Source organism: Anomaloglossus baeobatrachus, chromosome 12 (assembly GCF_048569485.1).
Source record: "Anomaloglossus baeobatrachus isolate aAnoBae1 chromosome 12, aAnoBae1.hap1, whole genome shotgun sequence".
Taxonomy (NCBI): Eukaryota; Metazoa; Chordata; class Amphibia; order Anura; family Aromobatidae; genus Anomaloglossus; species Anomaloglossus baeobatrachus.
The window spans coordinates 69,208,984-69,234,679 of NC_134364.1; the positions used below are offsets into that span (position 1 = coordinate 69,208,984).

Genomic DNA, 25,696 nt, shown 5'->3' on the forward strand with positions numbered 1-25,696 from the left:
CGTGGGATGTCGTGTGGATTACACCGGACCTGGATGGGTATTTGGGGCTTAATAAATTGGTGAAAGAGGGTGTTTGTTTTTGTGTATTATTCCAAATAAAGGAGTTTTTGGATGTGTGTGTTTATTTTCTTTAACTTACAGGTCAATCATGGAAGGTATCTCGGGGAGACGCCTGTCATGATTAACCCCTTATTACCTCGATTGCCACCACACCAGGGCAATTAGATGAGCTGGGTAGATCTAATGGATGCGGCAATTCTGGGCGGCTACTGGCTGATATTGTTAGGCTTCCCATAATGTTGAGCCCCCCATCCTGAGAATACCAGCCTTTAGCCGTGTGGCTTTACCCTGGCTGGTATCAAAATTGGGGGGACCGCACGTCATTTTTGTTTATTTATTTATTTTACTGCATGATATAGACCCGCCCACCGGTGTCTGTGATTGGTTGCAGTGAGACAGCTGTCACTCAGTGTGGGGGCATGTCTGACTGCAACCAATCATAGGCGCTAGTGGGCGGAGAAAGCAGTGAATACGAGATTGACTAATGAGCGGCCGGCATTTTCAAAATAGTAAAAGCCGCCGGAGGTTTTTGACAGCTGTGCAGCGCCGCGCTGGTGATCTGGGATCGATGAGTATGAGAGAGGGGGAGAGACCGACCGACGGACAGAGAGAAGGACAGACAGAGAGAGAGATAGACAGACAGAGCGACCATCTGACAGAGAAAGATTCCGACCGACCGACAGAGGGAGATTGACCGACATCGCATCCAGAATGCAAAAAAAAGTGATAAGGACGGTACGGGTAGCACACGGATATGCTACGTGTCACATACTTTAGCGGGTCCGTGCCTGCGTGATGCCGTAGAAAAACGGACATGTTGAGCGTGAGGAAAAACGCACACACGTACAAACAACACGGACACACGTTCCGTGTGGTTTTACGTGTGTGTGCCTGTTACCATAGGGTAACATTGGTGTACGTGTCTCCGTGCCGCCGGTACGTGCAAAAACGTACCAAACACGTACCGGCGGGACGGATGTGTGTTGGAGGCCTGTGACAAAGTGCCACACAACTTCTAAGAGGCCATGAGTTAGGGCTGAGAAAAAAATCGCAGCATGCTGCTTTTTTGCGAGTTTTTCGCACCATTTGTCCCAATGATTTCCTATGGAAGGGGATTAAAAGTAGGATCACACACGCGCACCAGCGTTCACATTTGCGAGTGTGGCAGTAACTTCGCTCATTAAATATTCAACAGATGAATGTGACATCACATTCCCAAAGGTAAATTAAATGACACATGTGTAATAGCTTTTATATAATTAAGATGTTGCATGAAACTAGCATCGCAAACGCGACACACACGCGAGCAAAAAGCATCGCACTTGCGTTGCACTTGCACCTAACGTGAACTAAAATCAGCCGAGTATTTTTCAGCCCAGTCGGACCGATTTTACTCGCATAGATGCGTTTCCAGCCTTAGGGAAATCCGGTGCACAATTAACCCTATAGCAGCTGAAGGACACCTATAAACTCAGCACAAAATGCTAATTTGAACCCCTTAGTAGCTGAAGGACCTGGTGCTACACAAGTTTTCATGGTTGCTCCCTGTCCTGAATTTAAGGGAACAATATTTGCAAATATGGTATGTTCTGGTGCAAAAGGGGCAGGTTTTATGTAAACTACACCCAAATGGGGCAAATCTGCCCCAGAGTTGACGTACAACCATAATTTAATGTGAACAGGTGCAAACTGAAAATGAAACATAGTAACAAAAAGGAGACAGCTGGACTACTGTCTCCTTTTTGTTACTATATTTTATATGAATGTCATGAGCTAGTTGAGGTGCTTGTAATAGATCGTTGTGTGCCATTTTTCTCAGCAGCACAGGTCTTGTTTATGCAGTACAATGTGCTGTAGAGAACACTGATTTTTTAAGCAAATCAATAGATCTTTCGCCCAATAAATGAGCGCTTTGCTTGCTCGTTAGGTGCTCAGCAGTCTGTTTATACTGCAACATTACTGGGAAAGTAGCTTTCTTAGGAATGCTCGTTCCAGATAATCGTGCAATCATTGCACCATAAGTGCTAATTCTATTGCTGCTACAAATGGCTGTCGCTATGTTGTGTTACAGATTTTTTTTTCAGACCGACAACACGCAACTTTTTCTGAAATGCTTGATTTAATTGCATTTCAGCTCTTTCCATTCTTGCAGTTGGTCAAGTGGCACAAATGCATTCCTCACATAGCTCACACACCTCTGAATTACCGTGGCACACGCCCGCACTCATAACCACTGACCCCACACTGCCAGATGAATCATTAACATCACACAGACTTTACCTTTCTGCCCTTCTTCCAGCCCACCCATAAGTCTCTAGAATACAGTGCCTTGAGCTTTTTCATATTTGTCACATTACGCCAACAAACAAATGTATTTTATTGGGATTTTATGTGATATACCAGCACTAAGTACAAGTATTTGTGAAGTGTAAATGAAATGACACAGGATTTTCTACATATTCTAAAAATATAAATGTGAAAATTGAGACTTGCATTTGTATTCAGCCCTCTGCAGTCTGATCCCCCTAAATAAACTCCGTGACCAATTGCCTCCAGTAGACACCTAATTAAAATATTGAGTCACTAGTGTCTAATTTATTCGCAGTATAACTACAGCTGTTCTGTGAAGACTTCCAGAGGTTTGTTTGATAATATTCATGAAAACCAAGGAACACAGCAGACAGGTCAGGGATAAAGTTGTGGAGAAGAGTAAAGCACAGTTAGGTTATAAAAAAAAATAGCCCAAGCCGTGAATATCTCATAGAGCTTTGTTCAATCCATCATCCAAAAATGGAAGGAGTATGGTGCAATTGCAAACTGACCAAGATATGGCCGTCCACCTAAACTGACATCCCAAGAAGGAGAACAGTAATGAAAGAAGCAGCTGAGAGGTCGATGGTCACTTTGGAGGAACTGCAGAGATCACAGCAGATGGGGGAATCTGCCCACATCACAACTATTAGTTGTATACCCCACAAATCAGGTCTTTATGGAAAAGCAGCAAGAAGGAAGACATTTTTAAAAGCAAAACATAAGAATTCCCATTCGTAAAAAGCCATGTAGGGAACATATCGAGCATGTGATCAAATGAGATCAAAGTAGAACTTTTTGGACTAAATGCAAAACTCTATGTGTGGTGAAAAACTAACTCAGCACATCACTCTGAAAACACCATCCCCACTGTCAAACATGGTGGTGGCTGTATCCTGCGGTGAGTAGTTTTTTTTTCAGCTGGGGCATGGAAGCTGTTCAGAGTTCATGGGAAGATGGATGGAGATTAATACAGGGCAACCCTAGAAAAAAAACTGTTAGAGGTTGTAAAAGACTTGAGACTGGGCCATAGGTTCAGATTCCAGCAGGACAAGGACCCTAAACATCCTGCCAGAGCTACAATGGAGGGTTTAGATTAGAGCATATTCCTGTGTGTGAACAGCCCAGCCACAGTCCAGACCGAATCCTATTGTGAATCTACGACAAGACGTGAAAATTGCTGATCATACACGTCTCCATCTAATTTCACTGAGAGCTCATGTGCAAAGAAGAAAGGCAAAAATGCCACCTCTAGATGTGCAAAGCTGGTAGAGACATCCCACAAAAGACTTGCTGCAGTAACTGCAGCAAAAGGTGGTCCCACAAAGTATTGACTCATATTCACTGGTATCACTGTCATGCACGCTTGTATCAGTTTAACTCCTTAAGTGTGCAGGTGATTTTCATTTTTTACACTTTCATTTTGTCCTTCTATTCTTGCAAGAGCCATATAACATTTTTATTTTTCCATCGCCATAGCCGTCTGATGGCTTGCTTTTTGCGGGACGAGTTGTAGCTTTGAATGACACCGTATAGTAAACTGTATGGTGTCATTCAAAAGTACAACTCGTCCTGCAAAAAAATAAGTCCTCAAATGGCTATAACGATGGAAACATGAAAAAGGTATGGCTCTTACAAGAAAAGGAAGAAAAAATGAAAGCGTAAAAAAACTAAAATTTACTAAGAAATTGTAAAAATAGAAAATAAGTGGGAAAAAAAATGCAATTCCGCTATTGTTTGCACGTGATTTGACTAAGACAATTTTAGCTGCTTATTAAAGGGAATAATGAGTTTAAGAAGCAGGGATGGGCGAGCGAGGGTAGATCACTCTCTTAAGCTGGTGTCACACATAACGACGACGACAACGACGTCGCTGCTACGTCACCATTTTCTGTGACGTTGCAGCGACGTCCCGTCGCTGTCGCTGTGTGTGACATCCAGCAACGACCTGGCCCCCGCTGTGAGGTCGCCGGTCGTTGCTGAATGTCCAGCTTCATTTTTTGGTCGTCACTCTCCCGCTGTGACACACACATCGCTGTGTGTGACAGCGAGAGAGCGACGAAATGAAGCTATCAGGAGCCGGCACTGGCAGCTGCGGTAAGCTGTAACCAGCGTAAACATCGGGTAACCAAGGGAAGACCTTTCCCTGGTTACCCGATGTTTACGCTGGTTACCAGCCTCCGCTCTTGCTGCCAGCGCCGGCTCCTGCACTGTGCATATGTGGCTGCAGTATGCATCGGGTAATTAACCCGATGTATACTGTAGCAAGGAGAGCAAGGAGCCAGCGCTAAGCAGTGCGCGCGGCTCCCTGCTCTCTGCACTGTGACATGTAGCTGCAGCACACATCGGGTTAATTAACCCGATGTGTACTGTACCTAGGAGAGCAAGGAGCCAGCGCTAAGCGCGGCTCTCTGCTCTCTGCACATGTAGCACAGCGACGTTATGATCGCTGCTTCTGCTGTGTTTGACAGCTAAGCAGCGATCATAACAGCGACTTACAAGGTCGCTGTTACGTCACCGAAAATGGTGACGTAACAGCGACGTCGTTGTCGCTGTCGCTTAGTGTGACACCAGCTTTAGTTAGCCCTTGTCCTCGCAATCACACCCATGGTTGGCTGAGACCCAGCTTTTGCTAAATCAAAGTGATATTAATCGTAAGTTTTAATTCTTGAAAAACATTTTTACAATAGCTGAGCAGCTTTTGAAGACTTCTTAGGAACTATTTTACGTGTTTTCCTTTTTCTATTCACACAACAGCAAATAAGGCAAATATATTTAGCTTAATAAAAAAAAAAAATAGAGCGGTGACTTTTACCAGCGCTATAATTAAAATGATATTTTCATTATCTGGGAAGCGTTTGAAAGTGGGGATGGCGCTCTCCGTTAATAGATAGCAGAGAGACAGCTCTGTCTCTTCAATTAGACACTTACCGCATTTTGACAGATCACAAGTTTTCTCCTGCCATTGCGCATAAAACAATTTCGGATAATTGAAATTGCGCTTTGTAGATAGAGGCTAACTCGGGGGTGGCTGCGAATTCTGCAAGACAAAAGGAAGAGCCACTTTTATGTCGCTCATATTTAAAGTCAATGTTAATTTGGATCTTAATTTTTTTTTTTTAACATAATTAAAACAATGTTATTACTCTAGCCAATATGCTAATTGCTTCTATTGTAAAAGCAATAACCAGATTAACTCCCAAGTTTTAGGTTCTGCTCGCACATTACGGTTACGTTTCCGCAGAGGGTAAAGGCCTTCAGTAAAATGGTTGAGGCTTTGGAAGAGGAACTTAGAGTTCGTCCACATTTACTGATAGAAGCCTCCAATGTAAGACATGGTCACGCAAAAATTTATATACCTGAACATGAGGTTCGTGGTTTAACATTCTGATCAGACTATGAAGCCCACTGCCACGTCACGGCCAAACTCTGAGAGGGTCCCTAACATATTTGAAGCCATAAAAGTGTGGCGTCACGTGCCAACCACAGTGCAACAGCAGAGCAGGTGACCTGATGCCTCACAACACCCATGTGTTTTGCCTATCGGCATTAGATCAAAGTATGATTTTTGGATGTGCGGTTCATGTCTTTTTTTCCATCTATCTTACATTGCATGGTCTGTCCCCCTCTGGTTTTTCATTAAACCAGCACTCCTCCCATTTGGCACAGGCATTTATAATTAGCAGGAGACTTCAAGATTGGTTCTGCCTTGTTTGATCTCAGTTCACACACTGGGAGCTTGTGGAAGTGTTGAGGAGGGCCTTTCCATCAAATACTTGATTAACCTCTTGACATAGGGAATTGTGGGAAGTATGTCCAATGAAATCGATTTGCCTTACATAAGCCAGTTTTCAGATATATCCATGGATCCGCCCCAGTGACATCATAGGCCCGCCCATCAGCATCACCACAGATCCGCCCAAATGACATCATAGATCCACACATCAGCATCACCGCAGATCCGAACTGATGACATCATAGACCCGCCCATCAGCATCACCGTAGATCCACCCATTGGTTAACCCATGGACTGTCCCACTGACTAATGGGCATATCCCAACATACCCCCGCCCCTAGCCTATATAAGATGGCTAATAAATGCGCTCTCTCTCTCTGTGCCATTTTGATCTGATTAAGAAGAGTGTTCACATCTGACCCTTTCTCTGGTGTAAATTCTTTTAAGCATGCACTTGATCCACACCAATTAGAATCAGGAGCAGGCAACTCGTGAACCTTTGTTAAGCGTTCACCTTAACAGAAGGTCATTTGTTCCACCTCCTTCCACAGGGTGCTGGTGTGGTGTGTCGGCCATTGTTGTGTCAGTGGCGCGGTAGGACCTGGAGCCATGGGGGCTTAGTCTTGCAGCATGGGTGTTGTGAGGCACCAGGTCACCTGCCCTGCTGGTGCACTGTCGCTGCGCCTGTGGTTGGTGCACGGCGCCGCACCTTTAAGGTTTCAAATAGGTTAGGCACACACTCAGAGATTTGCAGTGATGTGGCAGCGGCTTCATACAGTCTGATCAGAATGTTAAACCAAGAACCTCATGTTCAGGTATATACATTTTTGCCTAGCGGCATTAGATGATTTTTGGGTGTGCAGTTTATGTGTTTTTCTTCAGCTATGTTACTATTAATAAATTGCGTTTAACAACAACAAGGTTTAAATGGAGAAAGAAGGCACGGCACCACCTGGAAGTGGGATCTCCTAGGTACAAGAAACACAATGTATTGAAAAAAGAAAGCGTACCTAATGAAGCTGACTCGCCCACCCCAGGGCTATGGGACACCCGGTGCCGGGCCGGACTAGTCCGGTGGTAGTCAGTGGTGGCTGGGCCCGGCTCCGTGGCCCTGGTGGGTGTCAGTAGAATATGTGGCTTGCTTAATAATGGTTGTGTTCGTGACGCCACCTGTGGTATGTGGCTATTAAGCCGCCGCTGCTGTGTGAGGCCTCCGGGATGATGTTATGGCAGCAATGGTGGTACTGCTCCCCACAGGTGGAGCAATGCCCGGGGCACAGTTGGTGCTTGTGAATGTCTATGCAGCTGAAATAACAGAGACCACTTCAATGGTGCAGTTCAAGTTCTTTACTCACACTTCTTGTCACAGCGCTGTAGGGACCCTTGGACTGCTGGGACCACTGTCAGGGACCTCTGCCGTTCCTGGGTGATTCTGAGAGTGAAAGCCGGTGCCCTTCTCTTAGTGTCTCTTTCTTCTGCTGTCTTCCTTAGCCTTGCCTTTGATAGGATAAACCTGGCTTAGCCTCCACTACAGCCTCCAGGCTGGGGGGTCACCTGTCGGCTGATTACTCCTTTTCTGGAAGTTCTGCTATGGGTTCTGGCCCGGGGAGTTTACAACATTCCCTGGGCCTCGGTTTTTACTGTTTGGAGATGATCTTTGCACTCCTCCAGTCTCTAGGGACCGTCCCCTGTCGCAGCTTGATCCCTCCACCGATTTTCTTGTGGAACAGGCCACCGTAGCTCTAAACTGCCCCGACAGCTATACAGACTACCCGTGGCCCTGCGACCCCTTCTGTTCTCTGCGTGGTGTCACCTGGACCTCTGGGTCCCAGGATCTTCACCAGGAAGCGTCTCTTTCTGTTTCTTTCAGCTCCTGTCTGACTTGGAGCTTTCTTTCCTTTCTCTTCTCCTCCTTGCCTGCCTCCTGCAGACCTCTTCCTCCTTCCGCACTCTCTCTCAGATTTCTGTTGCTTTCTCTGTGCGGACACTCTGAGCTCACAGAGCTCCTTTCCCTTTCACACCTACATGCTGGCTCCTCACTCTCTCACTCTCTGAGGTAAACTGAAACTCTGACCTTCCTCTCTGCTTCTACACTCGGCTGGCTCTCCCCACCCCCCAGTTGCTAAGCTACCACCCTATGGGAGCAGGGATGGGTCTTACCACCCCTCCCAGCATGCAGCATGGGAGGGTTACTGCCACTATCCCTTGTCCCAGTGTGTTCCTAGCAATGGGTGTAGTGTGGATTTACCAGGGGACCGGTGTTCACTCCCTTCCTCACCCAGAATGGGGCATCACACCGCTGATGGGGTGCAATGACCTGTGGCGACGGAAGCCTCAGGGGCGCCACACTCCCCCACAGCGAATCCCAGCACGTCCTTGGGCTGAAAAGACAACAAAACATGTGGGAGAAACTGCAGAAACATTTTTGTTATGCATAACATAAAACAATAAAACATTTCTTCCCTTTATGGGAGGCACAAGTACTTAAACGTTGCGAACTTCTTATAAAGAAAACTCTAAGTGTGCACTTCTAGTCCATTGCACGGTTCGGGCACATCCCCCATAATTCTGGTAGGGGGCACAACGGGTGCAACTAATTACATTGTTGGCTACAACAAGTCCAGTAGCCTGGCAGTTCGTTTCTTTCAATCAACAAAGTGGAAAACAAAACCAGCCACTAAGTCCAGTGGCCTGGTTACACAGGACACTTTACACATCACATTTACCAGGGACCACATTCCAGTCTAGTGGCCCGGTACACATACACATGGGGGGTGACTTCTTCAAAAAGAACATTAGGGCAGTACAAAAGGGACATCTTCGCAAAGAATGAGGGGCAGACGGGGGCTATATACAGTTCAGCATCTTCTTACTTCTCTACATGTAGGGATTCTTCTCCGGCTCCCCACCTGGCAGCAGGTAGACAGCGGTCAGCACAGTCTGCGTCTGCTGGTCTTGGCGGGCTGCGCCTGGCATGGCGGCGGCCCGTATTGGAGTCGCTGCTGTGACCGATTCTTGACGGGCCGCACCTGGCGTGGCTGCGGCCTGGGCTTGGCGGGCCGCATCTGCGGCGTGGATTAACGTCGCCGCTGCGGCGGGATCTTGCTGGTCCGAGCGGGGTATCGCTGCTGGGGCCTGAGCTGGACGGGCCGGGCTTGGCGTCGCTGCTGCGGTGTGGATGGGCGTCGCTCCGGCGGCGAAATCTTGGCGGGCCGCACCTGGCGTGGCTGAGGCCTGGATCGGCGTCGCCGTGCTGGGCGTCTCTCCAGGGACCGCGGGCATGGCAGCGGGGGTTGGGGCACTCGCGCCAGCAGGGGCAGCATGGGACTCACCCAGATCTAGGCTGGAGATGTTCTGCAGCAGGATCGCCATCGCTGGTGTGGACTCTGGATGGACGTGGGCATCACCCCCACGCAGGCCTCGCTGCACAGACTTCTGCAGACTCCTCATGGCCAGCACCATCTCCTTCCCCCACGCGGCTGTCTCCCGTCCGCTCTGCTTCTTCATCCCGTCAGCCATCCTTCCGACCTCAGCCTCCAGCTCAGCGGCGGTCACAGGCCTGATCCAGGTGAGCTCCCCCTGGCCTCCGCTTACAGGAGCCATTTTCTCTCTCCTCCGCTCTGCATAGCGGGCACTGCTTCGCGCTCTTTCTGGGCAAGACCAAGGGGGCGGGGCTTCTCTTCGCGCCCTTTCTTCTGGCACGCCCCCCTTCTTCCCGCTCTCTGTAGCGCTAATGGCGGCAGTTTTCACAGTGAAACACGCAGTAACACAGTCTTTTAAGCGCAATTCTTCAGGCACACAGTACCTGGTGGGACCGGGCACGAAATCCTGTTCGTGACGCCAAAGTTGACTCGCCCACCCCAGGGCTATGGGACACCCGGTGCCGGCCCGGACTAGTCCGGTGGTAGTCAGTGGTGGCTGGGCCCGGCTCCGTGGCCCTGGTGGGTGTCAGTAGAATATGTGGCTTGCTTAATAATGGTTGTGTTCGTGACGCCACCTGTGGTATGCGGCTATTAAGCCGCCGCTGCTGTGTGAGGCCTCCGGGATGGTGTTATGGCAGCAATGGTGGTACTGCTCCCCACAGGTGGAGCAATGCCCGGGGCACAGTTGGTGCTTGTGAATGTCTATGCAGCTGAAATAACAGAGACCACTTCAAGGGTGCAGTTGAAGTTCTTTACTCACACTTCTTGTCACAGCGCTGTAGGGACCCTTGGACTGCTGGGACCACTGTCAGGGACCTCTGCCGTTCCTGGGTGATTCTGAGAGTGAAAGCCGGTACCCTTCTCTTAGTGTCTCTTTCTACTGCTGTCTTCCTTAGCCTTGCCTTTGATAGGATAAACCTGGCTTAGCCTCCACTACAGCCTCCAGGCTGGGGGGTCACCTGTCAGCTGATTACTCCTTTTCTGGAAGTTCTGCTATGGGTTCTGGCCCGGGGAGTTTACAACATTCCCTGGGCCTCGGTTTTTACTGTTTGGAGATGATCTTTGCACTCCTCCAGTCTCTAGGGACCGTCCCCTGTCGCAGCTTGATCCCTCCACCGATGTTCTTGTGGAACAGGCCACCGTAGCTCTAAACTGCCCCGACAGCTATACAGACTACCCGTGGCCCTGCGACCCCTTCTGTTCTCTGCGTGGTGTCACCTGGACCTCTGGGTCCCAGGATCTTCACCAGGAAGCGTCTCTTTCTGTTTCTTTCAGCTCCTGTCTGACTTGGAGCTTTCTTTCCTTTCTCTTCTCCTCCTTGCCTGCCTCCTGCAGACCTCTTCCTCCTTCCGCACTCTCTCTCAGACTTCTGTTGCTTTCTCTGTGCGGACACTCTGAGCTCACAGAGCTCCTTTCCCTTTCACAGCTACATGCTGGCTCCTCACTCTCTCACTCTCTGAGGTAAACTGAAACTCTGACCTTCCTCTCTGCTTCTACACTCGGCTGGCTCTCCCCACCCCCCAGTTGCTAAGCTACCACCCTATGGGAGCAGGGATGGGTCTTACCACCCCTCCCAGCATGCAGCATGGGAGGGTTACTGCCACTATCCCTTGTCCCAGTGTGTTCCTAGCAATGGGTGTAGTGTGGATTTACCAGGGGAGCGGTGTTCACTCTCTTCCTCACCCAGAATGGGGCATCACACCGCTGATGGGGTGCAATGACCTGTGGCGACGGAAGCCTCAGGGGCGCCACAAAGCCACCGAACAGTGAGAAAGCCACCAAACAGTGGCGATACGCGTGGGGCTTTAACCCACTCCTGGTCCACTACCTTCACCTGTCCTGCCCTGTATCTACACAGGTTTGCCTTTTCCATGGAGGATTGCAGGGCTTGCCTTCAGGCTGGGATTCTCTTTCTATAAGTAATCTTCCAGATTTCTATTTGGTTTCCTGGCTTTCTATTTCTTTTGGCTATTAGTCTGCCAGTTGCGGCCAGTTGCATGGTTTATGATTCCAGGACCCTTCATTAGCTGGGGCCCCATGCGTGTGTTATCACTAGACTGGCTAGCTATACTTTTTTTTTTTCCCCAGAGCCACTGCAGATCCCCATGTTTTTATTAACTTTGGGTTGTACTGTATGGCATAACCACAGGGCTATTTAGGACTCGTGTATAGGATTAACATGTGTGGACATAACTTTTTTCCATCATGTGTGGATTATATGTTTTTGTATCCAGTGTTTGTTTTTTAAATGGTTTTAGAGGTGTCTAATTGTGTCATTTTTGTATGTTTGTATTTCATGTTGTGTGTTTCTTTGCATTATTAAATAAAAATTGCCTTTTTTTGATATGATATGTGGTGATCCCGCTTCATTAGGTACGCTTTCTTTTTTCAATAACACCAACAAGGTTGTATTGTTACAAAACCAATGAATCAAACATATAAGAATAAGGTAAGGAGGGCATATAGAAAAGAAAATGATTAGCCTAAAGACCCACTAACATGGATGATCATGTTTTTGAAAAAACTTAGCGTCGTTCGGCACATTGAAAATGCACATTTTTTAAAGAGGACCTGTCACTGGCCATAGATCTGTAATTTTACTTACGTGGTGTAAATGCCGCTGTTGTTCTGAATCCGGCGTTGTTTTTCTTTTGTTCCTGCTCCTTTCTGTTCCCGACATATGACCCCCTCTTCTCTATATGTAATTCTAGTCTTCTTAGCCAAGTGGATGTGTTTACTCAACTCTTCTTTGTGGGTGTGTTTTTTTGAAGACCACACCCAGTTGGCTATAAAAAAAATATCTAAGTTTATATACATGAAATAGGAATCATATCTCAGGAACAAATGAAAAACAATGCTGGATTTAGGAGAACATTGGCATTTACACCAGATAAAAATATGATCCGAGGTCATCGTGAATAAAAATAAGAGCGCAACAGCCGTTAAGAGTAACGTTTCCTTTAGGGTGGAGTCACATGGTACGATTTATCGTGCGATCGCATGAGCGCTCGCACCCGCCCCCGTCGTTTGTGCGTCCAGGCAATTTGTTGCCCGTGGCGCACAAAGTCGTTTACCCCCGTCACACGCACTTACCTCCCGAACGACCTCGCTGTGGGTCGCGAACATCCTCTTCCTGAAGGGGGAGGGACGTTCGGTGTCACAGCGACGTCATACAGCGGCCGCCCAATAGAAGCGGAGGGGCAGAGATGAGCGGGACGTAACATCCTGCCCACCTCCTTCCTTCCGCATTGCCGGCGGCCGCAGGTTAGCTGCAGTTCGTCATTCTCGAGGTGTCACACGGAGCGACGTGTGCTGCCTCGGGAACGATGAACAACCGGCGCACAGAAGGAGGAACTTTTTTTGAAAATGAGCGACGTGTCAACGAGCAACGATAAGGTGAGTATTTTTGCTCGTTAACAGTCGCTCGTAGCTGTCACACGCTACGATATGTGAAACGATGCCGGATGTGCGTCACGGAATCCGTGACCCCGACGACATATCGCCTGATATATTGTAACGTGTGACGCCGCCCTTACAGTATTACCCTCCACAGTGACACTCTCAGCCACCAACTGTGCAGGGAACTACAAGGTATTTTCATTCACTAGACACTGAAGGCACTGTGGTCCTTCTGTGCATTCCTTGCGAGAACCTTGATCCTACTGCTCTTATGATGAGGGACCTCTTAAGGTTCGGGTTGCCTATGACCATTATGTTATAGAATGTGCTAGTGTACCGCCACGCGGGCTCGGCTGCGACCACCGAGCCGCTCTGATCCGTGCTCGTTGGTGGGTGGCTCGAGCCTCTCACGGACCCGGAGGTCACGTCGCTCTGCAAGGGAGTTGGCGCTACACACAGGGACTTGACGGGGAGTTCCACGGCCAGGGCCGCGGTGGTTTGTAAGGGAAGATGTAAGTTCGTGACGCCACCCACGTGTTGTGGTGAATAGATGGACACCACCGCTGCCGTTAGCTAGGCCTCCCGGGGACGTTGTTGCGCAGCTTGGTGTTGGCCCCTCCGTGGGTAGGGGAGCGATGGTCCCGGGGGCCCGAGGGAGGTGCTGAGGCGTGAGAGCGGGTGCGTGCTGAATGCTGATGCGGTGCGGCGCGGTGCGCGGCCCGAAGGCACTCGTGTACTCACTATGACACAATACACTGGAGTCTCTGGTAAACCAAACGGGGTGATGAACGGGGCCCGCAGCCAGCTGCAGCTTCTCCCAGAATAGGTTGGTGGTTTCCGTCTTTCTCCTGCACCTCTTTGTATGAATGTTTGACTCCTATGCCTAAGCAACGGTAGTCCGCTCCTCGACTGGTATATGCCGTAGGAGCCCGTTTGCCCGCAGACGCTGGCCCTTTGGGTCTCTATGCCTTGGTGGTGGCTTTACCCTGTATGGTTGGGCTGTTGTCTTCTAACAGGTCTTGTGTGGGATAGGTCCTTAAGTCCAGTCCTCAATCAGTTGATTTGACTCGGCCCTGTCGGTTCAGGGCTTTGTACTGGGTCTGAGTACCCCTCCTGGTGCTCTGGTTTCCAATTGGTTCCCCGGTTCGGTACCGGCGGACCACCACCCGACCCCAGTCCCTACGGTTCCACCGGCTGTAATCCCAGCTCCTGCAGGCGGCCACTACCATCTGCCTCCTTGCCAAAGGTGACTGGGCTCCAACCCAGCCACTGGAGTAGTCTGTTGGCAGGCCTGGTCACAGATCTGCCCTTAAACTCGTCCTCCCTCCTTCACTGTCAAGGTTACTCCTCACACTGCTCTAGAACTTCTGTCTGAACTTGTGTCTTTCCCGCCTCCAAGCCAGTGAACTCCTCGGTGGGCAGAGAAAACCGCCTGGCTCCGCCCCCCCTGGTGTGGACATCAAACCTGGAGGGTGGTGACAAGGGTTTCTTGGTTGGCTGCTGTCACCTACTCGGGGAGGGGGGTATGTGTGTGTGTGACTACCTGGGATGACCTGACTAGTCCAGGGCGTCACATTCCCCCTTGGTTTAATGCAGACCATCCGCGGGCTGCCCGTCCATCACCGGTTTATTTTTGTTTTCTGAAAGATAGAAAAACGGGAACACAGTACAAGTATACTAACGGTTGTACAAAATTTCTAACTTTTTAGATCTTCCCTTACGGGAGGCACATACTTGAATGTTACAAACATAAAACATTTTTATCAATACGGGAAATGGGTCTGGGTCCTTCAGTCACCCACCCAAACAACCTGTACCTTGATGCTGCCCCTAAGAAGTGGGTAGCACCTCTTTTCCCCAGTTCAGGAATGGGCCCAGGCGTTTTCCAACGGGACGGGTGCAGGTTTCACAATTGCCTGTCTTTTCAGAGGCCCCACGTCCGGGGGACCCCCGACCCGGAGGATGGCCACCGGTTTCAGTGGTGGCGGGCCTCGGCCATCTATTTCCCGCAGGCCCATCCTCCAGTCTGCCTCTCCGGAGGCTGTGAAACCGGAAGGCCGGTCAAGGGGAATTTATTTACAAGCCCAAAAGTTTTTGGGTGGCCTGCTAGTTCTCAGCCATGTCTTTAAGGAAACAGGGGCAAAAACAAGTCCCAACGGGGACGGGCAGTTTGGTCCCAATGGGGACTGTCACTTTGGCAACCTGGTTCCGCTGCCTTTACTCTTGGTCTTCATCCTCCTAGTACTCAGCCTCAACGGTCACTCCAAGGCTGTATGGCAGGGGAGGGGACTGGGAGCGCTCTGGGACATCCTAGCGCACCCTTCTTTTAACACTGAGGGCAAACCAGCCCCTCTCCCCGCAATGACGGGTGTAGGTCACCAGGTCCCCTGGAACCAGATCCCGATCCGGATGACCCAACGGGAGGTGGGAGTTGACATCCCGTCAGGAAACAAACACTTCGGGCTCCAGGCCTGGTTCGAAGATGAACCCCCATCCACGCTGGGGGTCAAACCGGCGGACTTGGCCTTGGAAGGTCGGGCCCCGCACCCGGTAAGTAGCACTCCGCAGATTGTCTTTCTCCCGGATTGTGCGGGCGAGGATCTCTGCTTTCCTCCTCTTACAGGCCTCGATCTCCCAGGCCAGTTGGTTTGGCCGCCGCTCCCAATACGGGGCGTCTGCGTGCCCGGGGTCTCTACGGGTAGGGGTCTGGCCCAGCTGGAGTTCCCCGGTAGCGGCTACGACCGTCACCATCTGGGGGGAACCCCGCTGCGTCGCGGCCGGCTCTGCTGCCTTGCAGCGGCCTCCCCTCGGGACCTCAGCCGAGGCCCTAGACCCGGGAGCGGCCTGCCTCACCTTCGGGGCCTTCTTCCGGGTAACGCTCTCCCCCTCGGCCGGGTGGACTGCCGGGGCCTCTCTGGGCGTCGCCTTCACCGGGACTGGCGGGATCACATCCGGGACGGGCACCTTCCAGGGTAACGGGGTTGGTGAGGGCCGGGTATACGGCCGTCCGCGAGCTGCATCTACAGGCGGATTCTCATGGGCAGTTGGGACGGGTTCCACCGCCGGTTTCTGCGGCGGCGGACCGAGTGGGAGGGCAGCCGCAGCTAGAACGGGCTGCGGATGAGGCGACAGGGGAAGCGGGGGCAGACCGGGTCCCTCAGCCGCAGCGACCGGTCCCTCCAGGACATAGGGGCGTGGATCCCCCACCCGCTCCTCCAAATTCGCCTCCATCTCACGCGCCCGCACAGCTGAGGCTATCTTCTCCATCTCGGTCGCCCACTGCTCCATTAAGTACCTCACCTGCACTTGTAGGCGGCAACACCTGAGAGTCGTCCGGGCTTCCACCCACCCCGCTGTTCCGAGCGCGGGCTCCGGGAATTCGGGCTTCTCAGACGGGGCGGATATGTTGCACTCTCGGGATCCAGGAACACAACGGGTGGCAGAGTCCTGGAGTCCCTGACCTTTATCTCCTCAGTCACATGAGGCTGGATCTTCACCCACCCCCCCTTGGTCTTTTCTGAGCACTCTACTTGCTTTCTGCACCGCTCTGCTCTCGGGGGGCAGGGTTTCACTTTTGTGCCCTTTCTGTTCAGGGAAGACGGCTTGGGCGGGAACTTTTCGCGCCAAAGATGGCGGATTCTGCAATTTTTCAGCGGGACGCCGCTAACGACAATTTCAAGGCACACTTCCACAGGTAAGTGGACGGTTCTATCCTGTTCGCAGATGCCAGAAGAGTCGATGTGTACCGCCCCGCGGGCTCGGCTGCGACAGCCGAGCCGCTCGGATCCGTGCTCGTACGGTGGGTGGTGGCCCGAGCCTCTCAAGGACCCGGGGATCACGTCGCTCTGCAAGGGAGTTGGCGCTACACGCAGGGACTTGACAGGGAGTTCCACGGCCAGGGCCGCGGTGGTTTGTAAGGGGGATATAAGTTCGTGACGCTACCCACGGGTTGTAGTGAATAGATGGACACCACCGCTGCCGTTAACTAGGCCTCCTGGGGACGGTGTTGCGTAGCTTGGTGTTGACCCCTCCGTGGGTAGAGCGATGGTCTCGGGGGCCCGAGGGAGCTGCTGAGGCGTGGGAGCGGGTGCGTGCTGGGTGCTGATGCGGTGCGGCGCGGTGCTCGGCCCGAAGGCACTGGTGTACTCACTATGACACAATACACTGGAGTCTCTGGTAAACCAAACGGGGTGATGAACGGGGCCCGCAGCCAGCTGCAGCTTCTCCCAGAATAGGTTGGTGGTTTCCGTCTTTCTCCTGCACCTCTTTGTATGAATGTTTGACTCCTATGCCTAAGCAACGGTAGTCCGCTCCTCGACTGGTATATGCCGTAGGAGCCCGTTTGCCCGCAGACGCTGGCCCTTTGGGTCTCTATGCCTTGGTGGTGGCTTTACCCTGTATGGTTGGGCTGTTGTCTTCTAACAGGTCTTGTGTGGGATAGGTCCTTAAGTCCAGTCCTCAATAAGTTGATTTGACTCGGCCCTGTCGGTTCAGGGCTTTGTACTGGGTCCTCCCTCCTGGTGCTCCGGTTTCCAATCGGTTCCCCGGTTCGGTACCGGCGGGCCACCGCCCGACCCTGGTCCCTACGGTTCCAACGGCTGTAATCCCAGCTCCTGCAGGCGGCCACCACCGTCTGCCTCCTTGCCAAAGGTGACTGGGCTCCTACCCAGCCACCGGAGTAGTCTGTTGTCAGGCCTGGTCATAGGTCTGCCCTTGAATTCGTCCTCCCTCCTTCACTGTCAAGGTTACTCCTCACACTGCTCTAGAACTTCTGTCTGAACATGTGTCTTTCCCGCCTCCAGGCCTGTGAACTCCTCGGTGGGCGGAGCCAACCACCTGGCTCGGCCCCCCCCCCCGGTATGGACATCAAACCTGGAGGGTGGTGACAAGCGTTTCTTAGTTGGCTGCTGTCACCTACTCGGGGAGGGGAGTATGTGTGTGTGTGTGTGACTACCTGGGATGACCTGACTAGTCCAGGGCGTCACACTAGCAATATAATACAACATCATAAGATATCAGATGGAGGAAAGGCATAGGGTGGATAGGCGTATAAAGCTGAACGTATGTCACAAAGGACTATGGAGATAGGAGGAAACTGGGGCCCCTAAGCTGACCCTCAGCTATTCTCAGAGATATCCGTAATGGTGGGGATGTCTGAGTCTGCTTCCTGGCCCTGCTCCTGAGCATCCCTAATCTTATACCCCTCCCTCACACGGGGGTGGGACAGGATTGTGATTTAACCTACAGAAATAGACAAACAGGGGAAAACAAAACTCTGTCACACAGCACACACTCACAGAGGTATAAGACAATAAGAGAATGAGGAGGAAAACAAGAGCAGGGTGGAAACAACAAGACGATGGGTAAACTCCACAACAACACCAAGCACAAAGAAATTTTTTCTCCAGCAAGTCTGGGACACAAAAACTCACAGACCAACAGCGCATAAACGATGGTTGGCATAGGTAGATTTCCTCCAGCCTAAGGCCTCTTTCACACGTTCGTGAAAAACCACGCACGTTTTTCACGGGTTTATGGGCTACGTGTGTTCTCCGTGTGTTATCCGTGATAACACATGGAGAACGGGAACTTTCTGCTCACCTGTCCCTGGCGTCGCTGTCCGTGGTGCTGATCTTCGGTCTCCGGTCCTGCCGACTCCCCGCTGATGTCGCTTCCGGCCGCAGTGAAGTGAATATTCAATTAGCATAATGAGCAGCGGTCGGCAGCAAGTGACAGCAGCGGCAGAGACTGCAGGGTGGAGAAGGTGAATAAAGTTTTTTTTTTTTTCTCTCACAGACACATGTCTTCTCTCCGGTGCGTGTCACACAGAACACATCCGTGTGGTCCGTTTGCATTACGTGTGACACGTTTGCACCCGTGATGCCGGAGAGAAAACGGACATGTCGGCGTGAGAAACACACGGACACACGTAAGTACGGAACGGACACACGTAAGTACGGAACGGACACACCTTTCGTGCTCAAATACTTACGTGTGTTCAAAACCATAGGAATACCTAGGTCTACGTGTGTACGTGTCTCCGGTACGTGAGAAAACTGCCAAACGCATACCGGAGGCACGTACGTGTGAAAGAGGCCTAAAACTCAGAGGAGCAGAAGTGATTGGATTCCTTATAACATGGAATAAAAGAAGCCTAATGAGCAGGTTAACTCTTGCTAGCCTGTGTATGAATGAGCAGACAGCAGGTTGATACCTGGGTGTGACTGAATTGATCAGAAACACCAGAGAAACCATCAGACGGAGTGTCAGACTCTATGTGAGCAGAGAATAAACGTCACCATGACAGTAGGCGTGTTTTGTGCAAAACTCCATGTGACAGATACTTTAACAATTTGACTCTGTAGTTCCCTTGTGATTTGTGTTGTCCATTCTACATAGCCTTTTTGCATCTTGGCTAATAGTCCAATATTCCAATTTTCGCTAATGCCCCTTCTAAATTGGCACATAAAAGATGCTGGGATTTCTGTCAGTTTTGCATATTTCTGGGGTTTTCCTAGTAACATGGCCAATTAACTAGACGGTGGAAAGGTTGGATTCACAGCTGGAGTCCTGGAGGGCCAAAATAGTTTCTTTGGCACATATTGGAAAACCAATACTATTAAAGACACTGGATTGTTGTGGGCCCTATTGCAGAGCTCAGAAGCTTTAGGTTATTGCATCTTTCTAGGCTCTCACAATATAATAACTCTTGTCCCCACATCTTTGTTTCTTTTCATAGAATCATAGAATAGTAGAGTTGGAAGGGACCTCAAGGGCCATCGGGTCCAACTCCCTGCGAGTACAGGTTTTCTTACATCATCCCAGCTATATGTTTATCCAGCTTCTGCTTGAAGATGATATTGGTGGAGAGCTCACTACCTCCCGTGACCGCCTGTTCCCCTCTCTGACTGACCTCATTACCTCTCGTGGTAACCTGTTCCACTCTCCTTCCTTTTAGTTTCATCCCATTGCTTTTTGTACTTCCTTGTGCTAATGAGACTACCTTTCAGATATTTGTAGACCGCTATTAAGTCTCCTCTCAGCCTTCTCTTTTGCAAACTAAACATTCCTACTTCTTTTAGCCAGTCTTCATAGGACATGGTTTGCAGAACTTCTACCATCTTTACCATCTTGGTTGCTTTTCTCTGGACTTGCTCCAATATATCGACTTCCTTCTTGAATTGGGGCCCAGAACTGTACACAGTATTCCAGGTGGGGTCTGACCAGGGCAGAGTATAAGGGGAATAATGACCTCTCTTGATCTAGATTCAATGCTTGTCTTGATACATCCCAGAATTTTGTTGGCCTTTTTAGCTGCAACACCACAGTGTTGGCTCATGTTGAATCTGGGATCTACTATTATGCTCACATCCTTTTTCCCGCTGCTATCGCTTAGTTTTCAGCCCCAGTCCTTTTCCCCGTTTCCCCAGTGCTATTGCTTAGTTCTATTCCTCACATACTAGATATGCTTTTTACATTTCTTTTACCCAGATGTAGGACTTTGCATTTGTCCTTTTTAAACAGCATTCTGTTCTCCTCGGCCCAATGTTTGAGTGTTTCTAGATCCTTCTGAATACACTCTCTCCTCTCTAGTTTTGGCTATTCTTCTTAGCTTAGGATCATGTGTGAATTTTGTGACTTCCCCACTACTTCTGTTGTCCAGATATCAAACAGTTGTGGGTCCGGGACAGAGCCTTGCGGCACCCTGCTGTTGACTTTCTTCCAATCTCGAGCCATTGCAACTTGATGGATGTACACTTCATAGGGAGATGGATCTTGTGCAGCCTAAATAGGTCCACCAGGGTGTTCTCTGCCTAGATAGGTCCTACAGGGCTTCTCTACTTAGATAGATCCACCAGGCTTTTCTCACCTAGATAGATCTACCAGGGTCTTCTCCACCTTTAGCTTGATAGTATCAAGCCATCGGGTTGCTGATCTTCCTCTTCGCCTTGTTCCTTCTATTCTTTTGAACATGATGTCCTTATCCAGTGATTGCTCTCTTCATACGTAGGCAAGTCATAGCTTGGTGATCCTTGCTTTGAGTGACATGTCTGGCTTGATTTGTTCCAAAATTGATTTGCTTCTTTTTGCCATCCACGTTTTTGATAACATCCTTCTCCAGCACCACATTTCAAAGGCTTTGATTTCTCTTCTGTCTGGTTATCGTCCAGGTTTTGTATCCGTATATTACTACAGAGAAGACCAGACTATATACAAGCCTTGTCTCTGTCACCAGTGAAATGTTTCTCAATTTGAAGACCTTGTCCAGTGACTTCATTGTTGATTTGCCCATAACTATTCTCCTATTGATTTCCAGTATTGTTGCTGCATCTTGACTGGACATTGATCCGAGTACCTCCTATATTCTCACCCTCATAAGTGAGCTATCCTCAGAACATGGCCGCATTGACCCAGGATTACCCTACTCCTCATTCTCTTGCTTAAATTTCCTGCAAATAAAGGACACGAACAGTCCTGGAGGCCTTAATGACACCTTGGAAAACCTTCAGAACGAGCTGGCCCCCTCATGTAATGTGAGTTTAAAGGGCCAGACATTTGTACAGAACCTGCAGAAACGCATGGATCAACCTTCACAAGGTAAAATTTCCTTTGGTGTAATACCGATATTTTAAGTCTAAGAAGTGTCCCAAGGTGTCCACACTTTGTAAATTCCATTCACTCCTGTTCAGGGGGAGGTTCCTAATCCTTTTATGGTTCTGCATTCTGTCAGCACCATAAGTGCTGGAACTTTTCTTCCCTCATTTTTGAGGATGCATAGTTCCTGCCATTGAATGGCTTGCCTATTGTTAAGGCTGGGGCCACACGGGAACTACTGCGATCCTCGCATGACACTCGGCTCACGCTGGCAGCACAGCAGGAGCCGAGTGTCATGCGAGTGTTATTGCGACTGAGATCCGATCATGTGATTGGACCACAGCTGTGTGGGGTGGACCAGCGCTGAGGAGGGGAAGGCCGTCACTGAGGAGAGGGAGGGATTTATATCCCTCTCTCCTCTATTGCTGGATATTGCCATTCTCGCTCTGCACTCGCATTACACCGGTGTAATGCGAGTGCAGTGTGATTTTTCTCTTGCCCCATACACTTGAATGGGAGCGAGAGAAACAAGGATCGCATTGCACCCGTAGCATGCTGCGACTGTTTTCTTTGTCCAATTAGGGGTGACAAAATAATCGCTCATGGGGGCTGGCACATAGAGTAATATTGGTCGGAGTGGAATGCAATGTTTTATTGCATTCCACTCAGTCTGATTTTCATGCCGTGTGGCTTAGGGGCACTTTGCACACTACGACATCGCAAGCCGATGCTTGCGATGCCGAGCGCGATAGTCCCTGCCCCCGTCGCAGCTGCGATATCATGGTGATAGCTGCCATAGCGAACATTATCGCTACGGCAGCTTCACATGCACTCACCTGCCCTGCGACGTCGCTCTTGCCGGCGAACTGCCTCCTTATTAAGGGGGCGGGTCGTGCGGCGTCATAGCGACATCACACGGCAGGCGGCCAATAGAAGCGGAGGGGCGGAGCTGAGCGGGACGTAAACATCCCGCCCACCTCCGTCCTTCCGCATAGCCGGCGTGAGCCGCAGGACGCAGGTAAGGTGATGTTTCTCGCTCCTGCGGCTTCACACACAACGATGTGTGCTGCCGCAGGAACGAGGAACAACATCGTAACATTGGTCCTTCCGAAATTATGGAAATGACCGACGCTACACCGATGATACGATTTGGACGTTTTTGCGCTCCTTAATCATATAAAAAAGGATTTACACACTACGATATCGACTGCGACGCCGAATGTGCGGCACTTTCGATTTGACCCCACCGACATCGCAGCTGCGATGTCGTAGTGTGCAAAGTGCCCCTTAGGCTTAACTGAAAACCCAGCTATCTGTTATCCCTGTATGTAGATGAACAGACAAGAGAGCAGGAGCAGCTAGACCGAGCCCGGCCTCCATTTCTTATACAGAGACAAACTCATCCACACTTTCTGTAATCCATCTCGGCATCTCAGACCGCTATTGACAAGGGCAGAATGAGATTGTGTTGTCAGAAATTATAAGTAACATGGAGGGACAGAGAAAGACTTGGATCAAAATAATAAGTTTATAATAATATTTTTTATTTATATAGTGCCAACATATTCCTCAGTACTTTACACTTCAAAGGGGCCATATTCAGACAATATTAGGGCTATAACGTGCATAGAGGGTGTAAACAGATGAATAGGTCCAGATTTTGAAGAAAATAGGGCAAAACGGGTATAGTTAGATAAGTGAGGTGATAGGCTAGTCTAAAGAAATGCGTTTTTAGGGAATTGTGAATTGTCTTGTGTAGTGCAATCTAGAGAATCGGTAGAAGATTGTTAACCAGTGCAATGACTGGCACAGGGTGGAGGCACCGGTGTAGCAGTTGGAGAGGAAAATAATCCTGGCTACTGCATTCAGAATGGATTGGAGAGGGGAGAGTTTAGTTAAGGAGAGACCGATTAGTAGAGACTGAGTTGCAATAGTCCAGACAAGATTAAATTAGAGCTATAGTAAGAGTTTTTGCAGACTCAACAGTAAGAAAAGGTCGAATTTTAGAGACAACATGAGCGAGCGAGTATAGGGAGTATAGGAACACTTGGGAGATAGGGGTTTGATTGGTGCCCTCAGCAGTACCTTTTACTGACAGCCTACGTTATAGAATATGTCGCGGGCGGGGGACAGATCACAACCGGGGGGGCCGCTCGAGGCACTCGGATCCGGGCAGGGCCTGTGGCTCGAGTGGCAGCCGGACCCGGGGCTCGCGCAGCCGTCCGTCGCCCACGAGTGAAAAGGGGTTATTTACAGGGGATACAGTCTTTGTCAGTGATGCCACCCGTGGGTTGTGGTGAGGGATGGTGACACCGCCGCTGCCTTGTATGTGGGCGCCCGGGGCTGATGGAGCGGGGCAGCAAGGTGTGATCCCCTCCACGGGTAGGGGAGGTGTAGTCCCGGGGCCCAGGGTATTGTGAGAGGTTACAGGGAGCAGGAAACTCACAGTTCGGTTGTCGTGGTGCTGGATGAGCTGCTGATGATTTGGATGGTCAGTAACCACACACAGTCTGTATTGTAAACCAAATCGCCAATGGCCGGTCACGTTTGGCGGGTGTCTTTGGGTCCCACACCCAGATATACAGCCAGAGGTCCTTTCTTCCACACTGTCTGTCTCTTTCCTGTCTGGACTAGTCCGCTTGAACGGCCTCCGTACTGGATCCCCTCTCTCGGCACCGGCGGGCTACAACCCTGCCCCAGTCGGCCTCAGGTTCCCCACGACCGTATCTCCGTGCTTGTGGCTCTCACTGCCACCTAGTCCAGTAGTCCAGGCCTCCAACCCCGACTACCAACCTCTCCAGGGAGCTCCAACTCCCTCCTTTCAAATCTTCACTGACTACAGCTCAAGCTGAAGCTAAACTCTGCTCTGTCACTTCCCAAGCTCTTTCGATCCCTCACATTTTCCTGGGGAGGGGGTGAGTAGGGCCTGATTATCTGTGTTGGTGCCAAGGAGGAGAATGGCCTGCACTTTGGTGGATTTATGCAGGCTCTGTGACAACCTGGTTTTGCCAGGGTGTCACAAATACCCTATAGTTTCCAAATAACAGTTATACTTTAATAATATTGTCCAAAGATGGAACAAAGTAACTTTTCAAGTATGGGATCATTGTTGCAAACTCCTAGTGCTCAGCCTACTATAGCCAGACCTGGAGTGAACTATAGTAGATGCAGTGATTACATATGGACCCTGGAACTCAAGGGGACGCAAAACTATCCTTTGTCTCAAAAGAGGAGACCAGTACTGTAAATGGTAGTGTGGCGCCCCTGAGGCTTCCGTCGCCACAGGAACATTGCACCCAGGCCAGAGGTGTGATGTCCCATCCTGGGTAAGGAAGGGAGTAAACGCCGGTCCACAGGCAAATCTGCACTACACCCATTGTTAGGCATATTTTGGGACCGGGGATAGTGGCAGCCACCCCCCATGCTGTATGATGGGGGGGCATAAGACCCATCCCTTCTCCCATTGGGTGGGGCCTAGCAATTGGGTGGGTGGGAGGAGCCAGCCGAGAGTAGAGTAGAAAGAGGAAGGTCAAGTGTGGGCAGATTGAGTTGAGAGGAGCTGAAGTAAGGGGGAGAGCTGAGAGGAGTAAGAAGAGTAGTGCTCTAGTCAGTCAGGAGCAAGAAGGAGAAAGTGACGCTTCCTGGTGGAGACCCTGGGACCCAGCTAGGTCCAGGTGACACCACAGCAGAGAAATACAGAAGGGATTCCAGGGCCACTGAACCGCTTTCAAGCACAGAGCGTGTTCCACAGAAAGATCAGGTGGAGGGATCAAGCTGCAGACAGGGGATGGTCCCTAGAAACTGGAGGAAGAGAAGTCATTTCCAAAGGTAAAAACCGAGGCTCAGGGTGGTTGCAAGCGCCCAGGGCCACAGCCCACTGCAGAACCTCTGGGAAGAGGGTGAAGTTCCAGCTAGGCAAGCCCCTTGTCCGAAGGCTGTAGTGGAGGCCAAGCCAGGTTCATCCAGCAAAGGCAAGGCTTAGAAGACAGCTGAAGAGAGGAACACAATAGAAGGGTGCACCAGCTTTTATTCCCAGATCTACCCGGGATCAGCGGAGGTCCCTGACAGTGGGTTTCAGCAGTCCAAAGGCACCAGTGCACTACAAACCAGGAATTGTGAGTAAACAACTTGAAACTGCACCCTTGGTGTCGCCTCTATTATTTCACCTGCACTT

General features: G+C 50.3%; 1 long non-coding RNA gene across 1 annotated transcript in view; it reads right to left on the bottom strand.

The window, feature by feature from the left end:
• LOC142257500 (uncharacterized) overlaps positions 1-25,696 on the bottom strand; it is a 183,093-nt gene that overhangs the window by 123,191 nt on the left and 34,206 nt on the right. The window contains exon 2 of the long non-coding RNA XR_012727636.1: positions 5,302-5,410. This is a non-coding gene — a long non-coding RNA (uncharacterized LOC142257500). The remainder of the gene's footprint in view (positions 1-5,301; positions 5,411-25,696) is intronic.